This window comes from Papaver somniferum, chromosome 4 (assembly GCF_003573695.1).
Source record: "Papaver somniferum cultivar HN1 chromosome 4, ASM357369v1, whole genome shotgun sequence".
Classification (NCBI taxonomy): Eukaryota; Viridiplantae; Streptophyta; class Magnoliopsida; order Ranunculales; family Papaveraceae; genus Papaver; species Papaver somniferum.
Window position 1 is genome coordinate 22,998,034 of NC_039361.1, and position 14,949 is coordinate 23,012,982.

Here is a 14,949-nt window from a genome sequence, read left to right on the forward strand (position 1 = left end):
GCTCAATTGAGAGTAGTTGCTCAATTGATGAGTTGATGATCTCGTGTTGTCGATGAGACGTGATATTGATGATACCGATGATGATTCAATTATGATTCAGAGACTTATTTATATTGCTGGAATTGTAGACACCATGATTCCATGAAGTGTGACAGTTGATGGAATCAAGGAGTGGGGAAGTGGAGATCGTGTTTGAAACTAGTTACTCAACGTGTGGAGACTTGGTCGATTTTCATGAAATTAGAGAAATAATAATAATAATAAGGAACCGTGGGTGTGGGGCCGGTTGGGACCAAGGCATGGCCGGTTGGCCAATGGTCACGCCCCACACTCCTTTCCTTAATTTTATATTATTTTTTTATGGATTTATGGAAGTACCATGAAACCGAGGAGTTTCCTCAAGACGAAGGAGATTTGATAATATGAAAGAATTTTCATCAAATCATGGAAAATAATAAAAATGCATTAAAAATATAAAACTGGCGTGGGATTGACCACAACACGGTCGGTCGTGTGTCCGTGCTTCCCGCACCCTGGTCAATATTTTTAATTATTTATTATTTTCTTCTCTATTTTTCATAGGTTCATCGTTTCGTGGTATTTTTGAAATACTCGTTCGTGCGGTGACTGTTAGTGTATCATCGTTGAATACACATTCACCATTTGAATCAGGGCTTACTTAGAGGTAGCTCAGACGCCCGGTTGTTGATTATTTATTACTAATTGTGGAATTCAGTGGAGAATAATTCACAAAACTGAGTAATAGGATGTTTATTATAAATTCATAGGATCAGCTGAGGATTCGACTACGAATTCAGAATAATAAAGTGAGCATTACCATTCCATGGGATCGTAGATTCGACCATGGAATCGGAGTAATTAAGGTTTATCTGTTGTATTTATGAGACCAATTGTGGATTCGATCATGAAATCGGAGTAATGAGATAATATATTTATTGCTATTCTATGAGATCAAGTTGTGGATTCGATCATAGAATCAGAACAATTTTTATTGTCATTCCATGGGACCAGTCGTGGATTCGACCATGGAATAGGAGCGATTGTAATTAGGAATAATTAACTTTGTGGCTCTATACTAGCAGAGCAAGCTGTCTAGGAGCATTAATTATCCTGATACGAGCTTTTTCCGGTAAGTCATATCCTTTATATAGTCATGGTAAACTTGTTGTTTGTTCCTGAAGACGTTATCGCTCTATACTAGCAGAGCAAGCTGTCTAGGAGCCGTCCATCTCGTGATGCTATATAGAAATATTCACTGAAAGTATTCAGTATTCATGAGATATTCCGTTGTCCAGTCGTGAGACTACATATCTACATGTACTCTGAGAGAAAGTACTCTCCGTTGAGAATTCGATGAGAGACTCGTGTCTCGATACTCACGTCTGATTGCTGAATCAGAGCTTCATATAATTATGAGTTTATGAATTTAGCCTTTGTCGAAAATCCACCATCTACAAAAAGTAACCTGTAAATTGTGAGGGTAATGATTCACATAACTTGTCAACAATTATATCATGAAGGAATTGAATGTATCAAGGGATATGTCTAGCGCTAAGACTTATAATCTATATCTTCAGTTCATGGAGGGGTTGCATCTACCACATTGATTATATGCTAAGTTTTCGTTGTATAACATATACAGTGGAGGTAAGGATAAACAACTGACAATACTCAAAGAAGCAGCAACGTAGGAATTACCCGTAAAAGCAGTGAATCGGTCTGGCAGTTTAACATACCATAGCCTTATTAAAATAAAGAATCTTGTAGTTGGGAACAGAATGGATGCACATACAGCTCCATGCTAAAACTAGTATAAACCGATGAATTTCCACGCATACATGCCACCTAAATGTTCCTTACCTTTTAAATATATCTTCCTGATTCCATATCTCCTCAACATTGTTAACCAATTCCTGCAATGTAAACTACCAATTGGCTTTATAAAAATAGCCGTATCAAAGAACGGAAGAGTGTATCCCAAAACCCACGAACCCGAAAATATGGAAACAAACCTCAGTCATAATAAATAATCCAACACATTATTTGAGAATTTTGTTCGAGTATAACGGTAATCGAGCATGGGTACCTGATGTAGTAACACCAACCAACTGAATCACGAAATACTCTGTCAGTTTGTAACTCATCTTCCATAAATAGTGACATTGACTAATTAAAAGACAAAGCACCTACACCCATTTTCCATGTTGATGGAACAACAAATCATATACCTGAACTGTAAAGATAAAGAATTAAGCGCATTAGTCTGTATGCTTAAAATCCAAATCATTGTGTATCACACAGACTCAAAGAAGACGACCGAATATCTCCATTTGAGATAAATATTCTGCATGATTTTCCATAAAAGACAAAGGCATCTTGGAATACCTGTTTTCAAAGTCGGCTTGTTCAGACAGACAGATCTTGGAAGGAAATCATATAAAATATCATGTGCATGTGTCTTGCATAAAATAGGGGTGGACATAATGGTATTGTATCACCAAAATATAGTAGATACATTCCTATCAAGAACAGGAAACAATGGCTTAAAGTCAAACGTGGTAATTGCTAGAGCCTAAAACAAATACATTCTCTGTTTCGTTCTTATTTTTGATAAATTGCATTTTAATCAGCATGTTCATGTTTTCTCTCAAACTTCTCATTCACTTTATCATTACCACTCTCCCTGTTTTTGGAGTTTAGCTGTAAACAATAGTATATATAGTATAAAACATAAGAAAAAAGTGAAGTATAATAACTTTCCAGCATCACCACTAAAGTTGTACCAATTACAGAAAAACCTCCACCCTCCTCGCCATTAATTATCTGTAACCATGATAGTAAATTTTCTACCATGGGTGAAGAAACCATGAAGGTAGTTGATCTGGTCTACACAAAAAATCTAACATTAATATTATTGTGCACAGAGAACTAAAGAAATACGTAAAGATACTCTAAGATGGGACAAAACAACTAATATGCCTGAAAAGTCTAATTTCACATCTTTTAGAAGGACAGAAAATGCCAAACATTATAAAACTTTCCAACTTTCCAAAACAACATAATTATTAGTACAATTCAAGACTTGCCAAAAATAGGGACAGAGTACCTTGGTTCCTCTTCCGGTTACATTTAATCTTTATTGTATATTTGGAGAATTTTAAGTACATATCCATATAACCAAATTCTTCAAATCTTTCCCAACTCCAGACTCCAGTATTTTACTTCATTTAAAGCCAGACAGTGAATATGACGTGATTCGAACACGCAACCTTCTGACACATAGTCAGACGCGCTACCACTGCGCCACAGATTCAAACTCGTGCACATAAATCATTAAGTTAGTTTAAAAAGTGAAGGGTGCCTAGAAAGTCCAGCCACGGGATCCAAATAACTCAGATGGTTACATGCTTCCGGTTAAACAGAAAACACAGGAACTACATATGAAACTGAAGACATATTTGTTTTGATACAATAAATATGTGCAATATTCCAGATGCACGAAGACAAACACACTCTCGATCTAGAACGTACAAAAAAAAATCCAAATCATGAAGTATGAAGTATTTAGTTAACATAATAATCATTTGCTTCTAAATTAGTTAACAGAGTCCTTTCTCTCAAAATGGATTGCTTTCCGTAGTCCCTTTTCCAAGCCTCGCCATATAATTAATGCGTGTACATAAGATATAATTATGCATGTCGCGTAGTGTCTGTAGACTCATGTCTGTCTCATTCACGTTTGACAGCATGAGAGACCACAATGCAGCGAAGTGGACAAACCTGCAGTATTCCAAGTTGAGAGTGAACCTACAACAGAATTAAGAATTACCTCCCACTTTCTAGCAGCTAGCATTCCATATGGAGCGAGCAAAGGAGCATTGTATGAGACCATTAGGATACATACATAAGGTATATGAGACCCATTAGTCGTGATAATGCATACAAATCGAAATCTCAGTTATACAAAGGCAGAAGCTGCACGACCAAGTATCTCATATGCCTTTATATATATATATCATCCAGTTGAGCTTCGTGAGTCATTAAATCATCAAGATGGAGTTTCTGCATAGTACACACCACTTCGGTTATTCTTATCAGGTTCCAATATGTCTAAAAAACTTGGTTCAAAGCATTCAATGAAGAAATAAAATATATCATATTCCCGCATTTGTCAACCATAATATTGAGACGTTTTGAAGATGTTTGCGTCTTCCATGACCATGCGTGCATATCCAATCCAATGATCAGAAAGAAAAACGATAATCCACTCAATACACACCCAATTATCAGAAGAAAAAAATAAATAAAGAGTATATATACCTGCCCAGGAACCACCGACTCAACTGTACCTTCTCGAAGCTTTAGAGCCCCTGCGCCAAAACACAGAATAAGCTAACTAAACCGACCAAAACTAATCAGTTTGTAACCCTATAATTAAACCTAAAAAAAATAATCTTACAACGAATTAAAAGATAAGGATAGTAACTTGCAAGGTAGAAAGAGAAAAAAAAATTAGGGTAAAACAGGACTTTACATTAGGGTACATTGATCCCATTTAATAAGTTACGAACTACACAAACGGATGAGTTGGGATTACCTTGGTACTTCTTTGCCATATAGACTATTTACACTAAATGCAGATTATTGCCATGTAGACTAGTTACTGCTCAAATAAATTTGTTCTCCTAAACTAGATTACACTAAATGCATCATATTCCCCTTCTAAATTATAAATAAGTCAAATAACTTGACTGAACCATTGCACAGATTCTACATCTAAACCATCCAAATTTATAACCTTCTAAGCTCTAAAGTTTAATCTTGTTTGACTTGCCATATAAACAGGGACATTCAAAACCTTGAGTGATGAGAATAACACTACTGAAATCCATATTTGATTCTAAACTATTATCTGACCCTGTTTTCCACATTTAGATGATACAAAGCACATGGTTTTCAGACTTCTACCAACCTAGCATATATGTCGTGTACATTACCTAATTACTCGTAGAAAACATGGAAACCCTAATTTGTAACTCTGCATGAATTAAAACATTTATAACATGTGAAGGAAGAAATTGATAAGAAACAAAAAGTTATTAAGTAACAGAAATTCTCACCAACCGTTGTCATTGTATAATTCAGCCATGATCATTGCCAAAATAAAATCATAAGAAACGGTAATAATACCTTTTGATTGAACCAACCATCTTAATTTTAGGTTACCGAACTTGTTCACTTCATTTCTAAATATAGTTTCAGTTGATCACATCCAATGTCCTTGCAATCACCCAGTAACTTATAGAACCTTCTTCTCCTCAACCATAAGAAATTCACTATCTTTGGAAATTCAGTTGAATAAGTTACTAAGAGGCTGCAAGAAGATTAGCTAACAAATCTCATGAATATCCCAATACCTGCAAGAGAAATACACTGAAGACATCACTTTAAGAACTCAAATCTACAAAAAAATTAGAAACACTCAATTCACAAAACTACAAAAAATTAGCAACACTCAATTCATAAACTATAGAAAATCAATAAAAACAAAAGAATAACATATAGGAGAGAGTTATCCTAGATCATGACCATCCACGTTGATTCTACTCAGCCTTTGATGAAACAATGTTGGATAACAATAATTTGAAATCGCTCCAAAATCATATAAAATATATTAGATAACATCCACCTATTATATAGCCATTGTCTCGTGGAACCTAGGCACGCGAGATCTTCCTTCTGCACTGAGCAGTAGCTCTTAAACGTTCAAAGAACTTCAAAATCAAGACCTGTCTAAACTCCCAAGCGAATCTAAATAAACCATGCATAAATTCTGTGAAAGTATAATCTGATCCCAGCTGTTCATATAACCAAATGAGATAAATCTCTTCAAATTGAGCTGGCAAGTTTAGAGATTATTGGGCTCAGTAATTTCATTTTACCTGCAAGCAGCAACACAAATCTTTACAAAACCGCATAAATCTAGCACTGTGGAGCTGCTATTGCAGCCTTGTGTAGCACCATCGAACTGGATGCAAGTGGTACTAAAGGTTAAAGGGGATTTTACTTGCTAGCATGAGCTTTTAAAGTTATCAGGTAGTCGTCGTAGACATAAGAATAAGACTGTCAAAGCCATTTCTGCACATTCAATTTTAAAGCCTTTCTACCACCTTGGAAAGCCCGAATTCCTGCATGTTCAAACATGAGGTCCATGAGAATTTAATAACAAACTCGTGTTTCAAATACATATACTGAATAAATCCAGTGCCTATCCAGAAATATTCAAGCAATTTTTACCACAGTAGAAAATAATAGTCATCTCAAACATTTAAAATACCCAAACAAAGTTTGGTCTTAATATCGGTGTAAGCGAAGTTTTGTTATAATTCAAAGTATTTGTATCATCATAATTTGGGTACCGTCAGTTGTGTATTTAATTTTGTGACCCACAATACACTTTTGCACATTGAGTTTCACTCTCATACAATTCCTTTACTGCAATTACTTCCTACTGGGCCACCCTTGGTCTTTTATTGTTATTCATGTATAACAACGAAGTTTCCTGCTCCAGGCTTTGAATACCACACATCCTTCCACGGTGTTGCACTGGGAATAGTGAGAGAGTATAGTATCGCTTGCTAATATTTGATGCTAATATAATAACTACTGTTTTCTGTAGGATACATACTGTAGTTCTATGGATATTTATGCCAAATGTGCACAGTTTCTTCATTAGAGTCATTTGTTTGTTGTCATATAACTAAAAAGAAACATTCTTATTAGATATCAGGCATGTCTTTGGGGACCCTTAGGTCGTACTGAGCAAAAACATATAATTACATTATAAACTTCAGAAATGTTAGTTGTGCCACGAGATTGCACCATCTTATAGCTCTTTTGTCTAAACTATTTTCTATGAGTTAGGAAAGATTCGATAGGATGATGCACATGTAATTGAAGATTCAAAATGAGGGAATTAAAAGATGAAATGGCAAGTTGAAGCAGAAATTAGTATAAACTTTAGTATTAGTTGGAAAGGGGAAAAATATGTGTGAGAAATGAGAAATGGAATACCTCTTCCAGCAAGTATAGTTCAGCAGTTGTGTGGCTTATGATTTTCTGGACTTCGTTGTTCAGGGACATACTGGAGCCAGTTCAATCTGGAACCTCAAGTTACGACTAATTAGTCTACTTGCTATAAAGGGAACGTATAGGTTTTGAAACGGAGTACCTCTTCAAGCAAGTATAGTTCAACAAAAGTGTGGCTTATGGTTTTCTGGACTTCTTTGTCCATAGCAACGAACATAGTGGGGCCAGTTCAATCTTCAACCTCAAGTTGAAATAGAAACCTACGACAGAAATGTCATGTCGGACGGGGGTCAATTAGTATTGTGCGGGATGGAGGAATATAAAAAACGCCACAAAAAAAAAAAAAACCTATGAGTGACAACATTACTTGGATATGGGACTGAAATCTTTTAACGTGCATTTAGGTACCATTAGTAACCATCATTTCCACTTTATTACATCTAGGGCATTATATATAGTAGTAGCACCCACAATCAGTAAGTAACTCCGACTCCAGAAGCACGGAGATCATCTTGTGCTTCTCAATACTGAGTTTTTAAAATGCAAGAAAAATTTTCAGCACAGTAATGTCCGCCTTTCCCAGGCCTCTTACCCTTGCAAATTTCCAACCTACATGATTGAAAGATATCTTTAAATGAAATAACGTTGTTTGCTATAGGATAAAACATATGATATCTTTGTATTTTATGCAGGAGATAACACCTCTTTCAGGACCACATAGACCTTCATGAGTCGTTTAGGTCACAATCTCACAATATTTGAAGGTGATCATGCATGCCAAAAGATCACAATATTTGAAGGTGATCATGATGGACATTTATAGTTGCTTACTAATACTATGTAGTTGCAACTTAAAAACACAACAAATAGAAAATCCAGTAGCAAGCTAGAAATACGTCATCATACTTTGGTCCTCCAAAATACATCAAACAAAAAGTTCCTTTTGCAAGCTAGAGCATCACGTGGATATGGAATGACTTAATGCGACATTTTGTATAAAAATGTTGGTCCTAAATCTTTAGAACCTCGCAGTTCACACACTATTATGCTTTTCATCTTCAGTAATCACATAACCCTGCAACCAAAAATGGAACAACTCATTAGTAAATACCAATATGAAGGGATCTACCCCCAAGCCAAAAATTAAAATAGAGGGATTGCAAACACAAATCAGTACAAAAAATGTTTGGGCCGAGGCCGACCATATAACGTGGAAGGTTGTGTACTACAGTGGCTAACGATTATAACTTTCTACACAAATTAAATATAACGATTCTAACTTTCTACCCACGGTTTAAATTACAATTACAAACAAATAGGAAATAAAGAGAGAACATATGTTATATATATATATACACACGTATGTACATAACAAACCAAATCAAGTATCTAAAATTAAGCAATTCATAACTAATCAGTAAAAAGTGATCCGTAAACCACCAAATCAATCACCCTACCAACAACAAATAAAAATAAATCAAAAAGTTACTTTTACTTGATTGAAAGAGAATAAGATTACCATGGTACCGCAGGAATGGTGGCTGAGATGAGGATGCGAATGCGGTATTTAAGAGAAATACCTTCTCTTAAAAACTCATTGATGGTTACCGGAAATTTACTCTTAAAAATCTTACCATTGACGTCTTTTTTCGTTGATCGTCTAACTTTGCAGCAGTGAATAGATTGTGTTACATCAATGAGACAACAGAAGTTTCCTGCTTGACGACAAAAAATAACAGCCAAATTAGAGTGAGAATGCAAAATGCAGATAAGGTATTTCAACATCAGAACCCTATCATACTCATATAAATCATTATCCATTTCGTATACTAAAATTCCCATCTCTCCTGCATCAGCGATATTTATATCTAACTAAACATACTCTAATTATATACAAAATTCAGAATCGTCAATTCGTCGTTTACCTTAATCTGACCATGGTCCAGAACAAATTGCAAAGGAATTCAAAGGACCAAATCATGTCAAAAGAGCTCAAATATTTTGTGAACATTATAGCTATTTAGAAATGCTCGATATGTACAACAGAACTTATACATGCGTAACCTAAGGTATACGTACCAGGAGCTGGATAAGAACATATAGAAGTATCAATTATAACTGCATTAACCCATTTCTTAAAGGAGATCCCAAGATAGTTGCATTAACCCATTTCTTAAAAGAGGTCCCAAGATGTTCACCTAATTCTTACGCAAATATAATGCTCATTCTGGAATGAAGACTCTAATGAGTTGTGTCTACTCGCTCCATTGTCCGTCAAAAATTTATAATTATAAATCATTCATCTGGATAATGTATCAGCTAATGCAGTGCTCCTAAGATCAGTGCTCCTAAGATGCTCAACTTTGCCTCCTACATTTCCTGCAAACATAAAGCGCATAAAGGATACTTAAACTTCAAAAAGATAAACACATAAGCAAGAATCCATTGCTTCTGCACGACGGGAGAGAAGATTTATAGTAGCAATAAAAGAAAAACAACTGTAATATGAAGCAAATAATTTGTTACTGCTTAGGTAGAGAGAACAGAGGGAGACTTACGCAGTTGTTCTCCATAGAAACATTCCAAAACTGTAGAACATTCTAGCAGGTTTGCTGGTCAAAGATTGTGTTCTCCATAGAACCCCTGTGAGTCCAGAAAAACTTTGCGTCAAGCTTCCATAATTCTAAATCCATAAGTATCTCATCATCAGCAAGATCATTAGGATTAATAATGACAATATATAGCAATAACAGCAGTCAACGTAGAATTAACCAATACCAATTGGAAATCAATATGAACAGCAGAAAGAAACAGAATACGTGGCATTACTAAGTCAACATAAGCTAACTTTTATCTAACAACCCAATCTGATTCTAATCAATCTGTAATAAAAAATAGAAAAATTACGGATTTAAAAATTCAAGGGTTTCCATATGTTTACCTCATAAATTCAAGGGTTATTCCTTTCCTCTGCATCGTCTATGTGATTAAACTCTGCCTCCTAAATTTCATCAGGTGTAACCTCTTCAGCTGAATACCCTAATCTTTTATAATTCTGAAATCGAGATTGGGAAGCCTAAGTAACGAAGATTTAGGCGGAAAAATATCAGGGTGTTAGTCCTCAAGGGAGTTGGGGGAGTTGGGTGTAGTTGTGTTTTTTCCCGTTAGTCGTGAGGGAGTTCGAGGGAGTCTCTTAAAATCCACATTAGTCGTGGGAGAGTTTAGAAGAGTCTCCCCAATTCCCTAGTAAACCTCGTTAGTCGTGGGGGAGTTTGAAAGAAACTCTTAAACTCCCTGTTAGTGGTAAAAATTAGAATGATTGGGAGTTTGTTTGTTTTTTGGGAGTTCTGGGGAGTTCTAGGGAGTTTATAGTGTATTTTTGCCTCACTCCAAATCTCTCAAAAAAGTAGAGATTTTGGGAGAGTCTCTCAAACTCCCTACACTCAACACACCAAACTCTCTCAAACTCCCAATACTCTCTTACACTCCCTCAAAATCCCCAAGATTCAAAATACATTAAACTCCCTCCAACCCACTCGTGGACTAACCCCCTGATAGTAATTCTTTTTGTAGAGAAACCTAAAATCAAAATTTGATTCCCTTTGAATGATTGTACCATATGATATTTCTTCTGCAACGATTAAATAGAAATTATCCAGAAAATCCAAGATCAATGAAGCTTTAATTGATAGTTGTGAAGTGGAGAACCTACGAAATCGAAGACTTCAGATCGAAATTTGAGAGTTGGCTTCACCCTAGAAACAAAAATTTGATGAAACACCCATTGAAACAAAAATCAAACGATCAAACCAAACGGGAAAGCAAGGGTCTAGGGTTTGTGTGAATAGGGGAAACAAAATTTCAGAGGCAGACAGAAAATTCGAACAATGAGAAAATCAGTTTTCAAATAATACCATTCGCATCCAACTGCCTCATGCAGAGAGGAATATCTGGATGGCCCGACCGCACCCACCGTATTCCTGTTAACCCACATTCCCATCCCGTAACAATACTGAAATTTTCCTGGCCGTCCAAGTCAAACCCAATCAGGACGATAAGGACCGTGAGATGACCCTCTCCGGTAAATCCTATCCACTGATTGACTTTGATCAAGGAGACAAACACCACTATTTTTTATTACATTGATTTGGCACAATTATATTATTATTTAGGTCCAGTGGTCGTTTAAAACTTCAAAGTTCTGTGTGTGTAAAATCATGGTGATCATTTAGTCTTTCTGATAGTTGTAGGAGTTTTTTTTTTTGTTGTAATTTAGGATGTTCATCATGAGAATCAAAACCCCAAATGTCAAATCATGAACTAAAAAGCTCTCAATTTTATCATCAATGAGAAATTGTTCTTTGAAAATTGAAATAAAAAAGTTTTGATGAAATTATCCATGATTTTGGAAAGAGATTCAAGAACGAGCACGACCCAGATCCAACATCATTAGCAAGCCAGTAGCCCCATCTTCAAGATCAAATTTAATACTAAACCATATTCGGAGAGAACGAGCATAAAAACGGGAGGAGAAAGCCCTTTTAAATCTCAAGGATATTTGTTTCCTATGTAAACAAGCAATCTGATACTCTGATTTGCAGAGTTGATACAAACATGAACTAGATCCATAAGATGAACAATATAGATGAAATAAAGTCTGGAAGATATTATAAAGATGAATTGATTTTACAAATTTGGAGGACCTGTTAATAATTAACTTTACTCCAAGATGTATCTTTCTCCTAGAGATACGAATTTTGGTAATCTAACGGACAAGAACCTGCTAGCTTATATCAATGCCCTGCACTGTCGTGCGGGGTAGCATTAGCCAATGACCATACCAAAACTCTAGACCCTAGTTAGCAATTCGTGGTTCGACAAACGTACGGAACGGCAAACGTACGAGTATTATTCGGATTATTAAAATTTAGATTCGGTTCAAAAATCCGGTCAACGATTCGTGATTCGATAATAGATCAGAACGGCATACGTAAGTGTATAATTCGTTTTAGTGATAAGAAATTGGTTTGCAAAATTCGGCAGGTAATATATGCGAAGAAAAGATTAAATATTATGAAAATTTACTGAGGTTGTGATTTTTGTATTAAATGCTGTATATATACCAAATATAAGTAACATTGACAGCAAATCACCGTTAACTCAGTGGAGTAAACTCAAGCTGGGGAGTGGGAGTTGAGGATTTCGAAACTCTATGAACACATTTTTGGAAAAAATGATACAGAAAGGATAGTTGGGCTTTAAAAGAGGTTATTGGGATAGGCCCAACAGCTACTTCAAACAATTGGGTAAGTTGCATGGAAATTTAATGGGCCCAACGAATAAGACGATTTCTACTTCGGATCGGAAAAGGCACGAATAATTCGAGAAGCTGAGAAACTTCGCGTCTTGGCTACGGAGATTCAATTGGACGCACGAATACATCGGCAACGTTTGATACGCAATAATTCGCGAATGATCGCCGAATTGCTAACTACGCTCTAGACTGGTTAAAAACGATATTGCGTCTGTTAAATAAGTCAATCCGAAAAAAATGATAATATTTCTTTTCCAGAACCATAAGGATTTTCTTTTCATATAAAAGTTATATTTTGACATTTTGTTTCAATTTAGTTTTTCATTTTTCGACTTCAAAAAGTTAGTTCTTAAACAACAACCAGACACACTCTTTACATAAAAAAAAATCAGAAGCAAAAAAAGGAGAAAAAACGATGGAGCCTCGTTAGGAATTTTCTAAAATTTTGAAGAGAACTTTGGAAGCTGGACGATCCCCTGTTTTAGTATATCCGGAATGAACTTTGAATCCCCTAACAAGTGTGAAGGATACAGCTACAAGGCCTACATCAGTGGCGCAATTGTTGATGATCCTTCTGTATTACAGCTGCAAAGATTTGGTCACTGCTATGCCATAGTCAATGGCTCAATCACTGCAGTATAGTTATTCTCATTCATCGTAAATTAAACTCTATTTACGGTAATGTAATTTGTATATAAAGACTTGATAATCCACCAAATCAAGTGTGAAAAATAATTCGATCACCTTATTTTTTTAGACTTAAAATAATAGTTTTTGATAAAAATTCCATTTTATTTTGCCCTTAAATAATGAATTTATTTCCGATCCCCAAAGATTGGTAGTTTTGATATTGATTTGTGTTGTATTCAGACTATTATGTTGAATCTACATATGAAGAGAAATAAATGTAATTACATCCTCCCAGAAATTCTTCCTCAATCGCTGGGACTATCGTCCTGTGTTCGTTATCCATATGCTTTGCTAATTCCATTCCGGTATGATCACATGTCCTTTCCATCGCATGGTTTCGTGTAGCCTCAAATACATTCTTACATTCTCTTCCTGAATCATCAATAGTTCTGCATACAGATGATACATGAAGCATGGCTTTTCCTTCATCTTCCTCCTCGAAGGAACATCGATATTCTCTCTTCGGCGCCTCGTCAATTCCTCACGATATTCTTCCACAACCTCGATAAATGAATGAATGAGTTTGGAGGTGTTTGGTTGAAGAAATATATTCCTCTATTTTTTGCACATTCATTGAATAATTGTAATTAGTCACACTTTTTATTTTTTGAACGTTTTTTTTTTGTTTTTTGTTTTTGAAATGGGCTATAATGTGTTAATCATAAAGCATATGTTTATTTGCATGCATACTTTATTGTATTAGACATTTTTATATCTTATTTATAGGAGTCCAACTATGTGCACCCGCGGGTGCACATACCTCCGCTTGTCATTGGCCGGCCTTAACAGAGGTTTCGATGGTTCATTTTCTTATATAATTTTAATTTAAAATTTTTAAAAAACTATGTTCTCTCTTATATTCAATCTCTTTCGTTTCTCTCTTTTCTTATCTTCCATGAACAATTAAAGATCACACTTTGATCACAACAAAAAATTGTCCAAAATTAAAAAGAAAAAAAAAACCACGAACCTAGATTATATTACTGATCATTATTATTTGATTAAAGATGGCACTTGTTTTATCAATTCTAGGGATACAAGGTCACTATGTTTTCTTATTAGGGATTTGGTTTCGTAGCATATTATAAATCATTTTGACTAAAATCTTCTGACTAACAGTTAAAATCTATAGTCAAGTTATGGAAACAGTTGTGTTGATGCATGATTCAGTTTATCAAAACCCAAGTTACAAATTCAATAGCAATATCGATCAATTTTCTTATAATTAATAATAACCAACAATTTCATCAATCAATTTCCCTGCAATTTCCAAATTGGCAACTCCCCTGTACAACCGTGGCAGTTTTGGCTCTTTTTCTGCAACTTCTTTTTTATCGCAAAAAATAAATTATCCGTGGCAGTCCATGAATTCACATCCCTATACGAACTCATATCAAACAGATTACCCACATAATCAATCACAACTCACATGCATATGATCAACCCATTTTCTACACAATCATCAGATTCCCATCAAAGTATAACAATTTGCAAATGAGATTGAAAACTACAAAACAATCACTTAATTCAGTACAAGCCTTTTTAAAACAGATCAACGTATAATTGAGTGAAAGACCAGACATTTGTTTATACATAGACTTAACTTTAATGGGTGTGTTTATCTTACTAAAAGCTCTAGTGTAGTGTTCGAGACGAAGTAGATGATTAAGCATAATCAGGATCACCATTTTATTATTTTTTGTTAAAGATACAGCTGAAAACTCTCCTGAAGACTAGCTAGAAGAGTCAGTTAATGAATAGTATAACAGCACAGCTATGCAGGCTTACAACTCGTTCCTTATTGTTAAGCTACTATTCCTCACTTACAGTTTTTA

The 14,949-nt window shown here is 35.2% G+C and overlaps 1 long non-coding RNA gene and 1 other non-coding gene across 2 annotated transcripts; both read right to left on the minus strand.

Annotated features, from left to right (window-relative positions):
- Window positions 1–3,262: 3,262 nt before the first annotated feature.
- Window positions 3,263–3,334, minus strand: TRNAH-AUG. Its single transcript has one exon. It is a non-coding gene; the product is annotated as a tRNA-His (tRNA).
- Window positions 3,335–8,762: 5,428 nt separating this feature from the next.
- LOC113273613 lies at window positions 8,763–10,987 on the minus strand. The gene is made up of 5 exons (XR_003322519.1): window positions 10,727–10,987; window positions 10,052–10,165; window positions 9,669–9,753; window positions 9,309–9,489; window positions 8,763–8,825 (listed from the first exon to the last, which is right to left on the minus strand). It is a non-coding gene; the product is annotated as an uncharacterized LOC113273613 (long non-coding RNA).
- Between the last annotated feature and the right edge of the window lie 3,962 nt (window positions 10,988–14,949).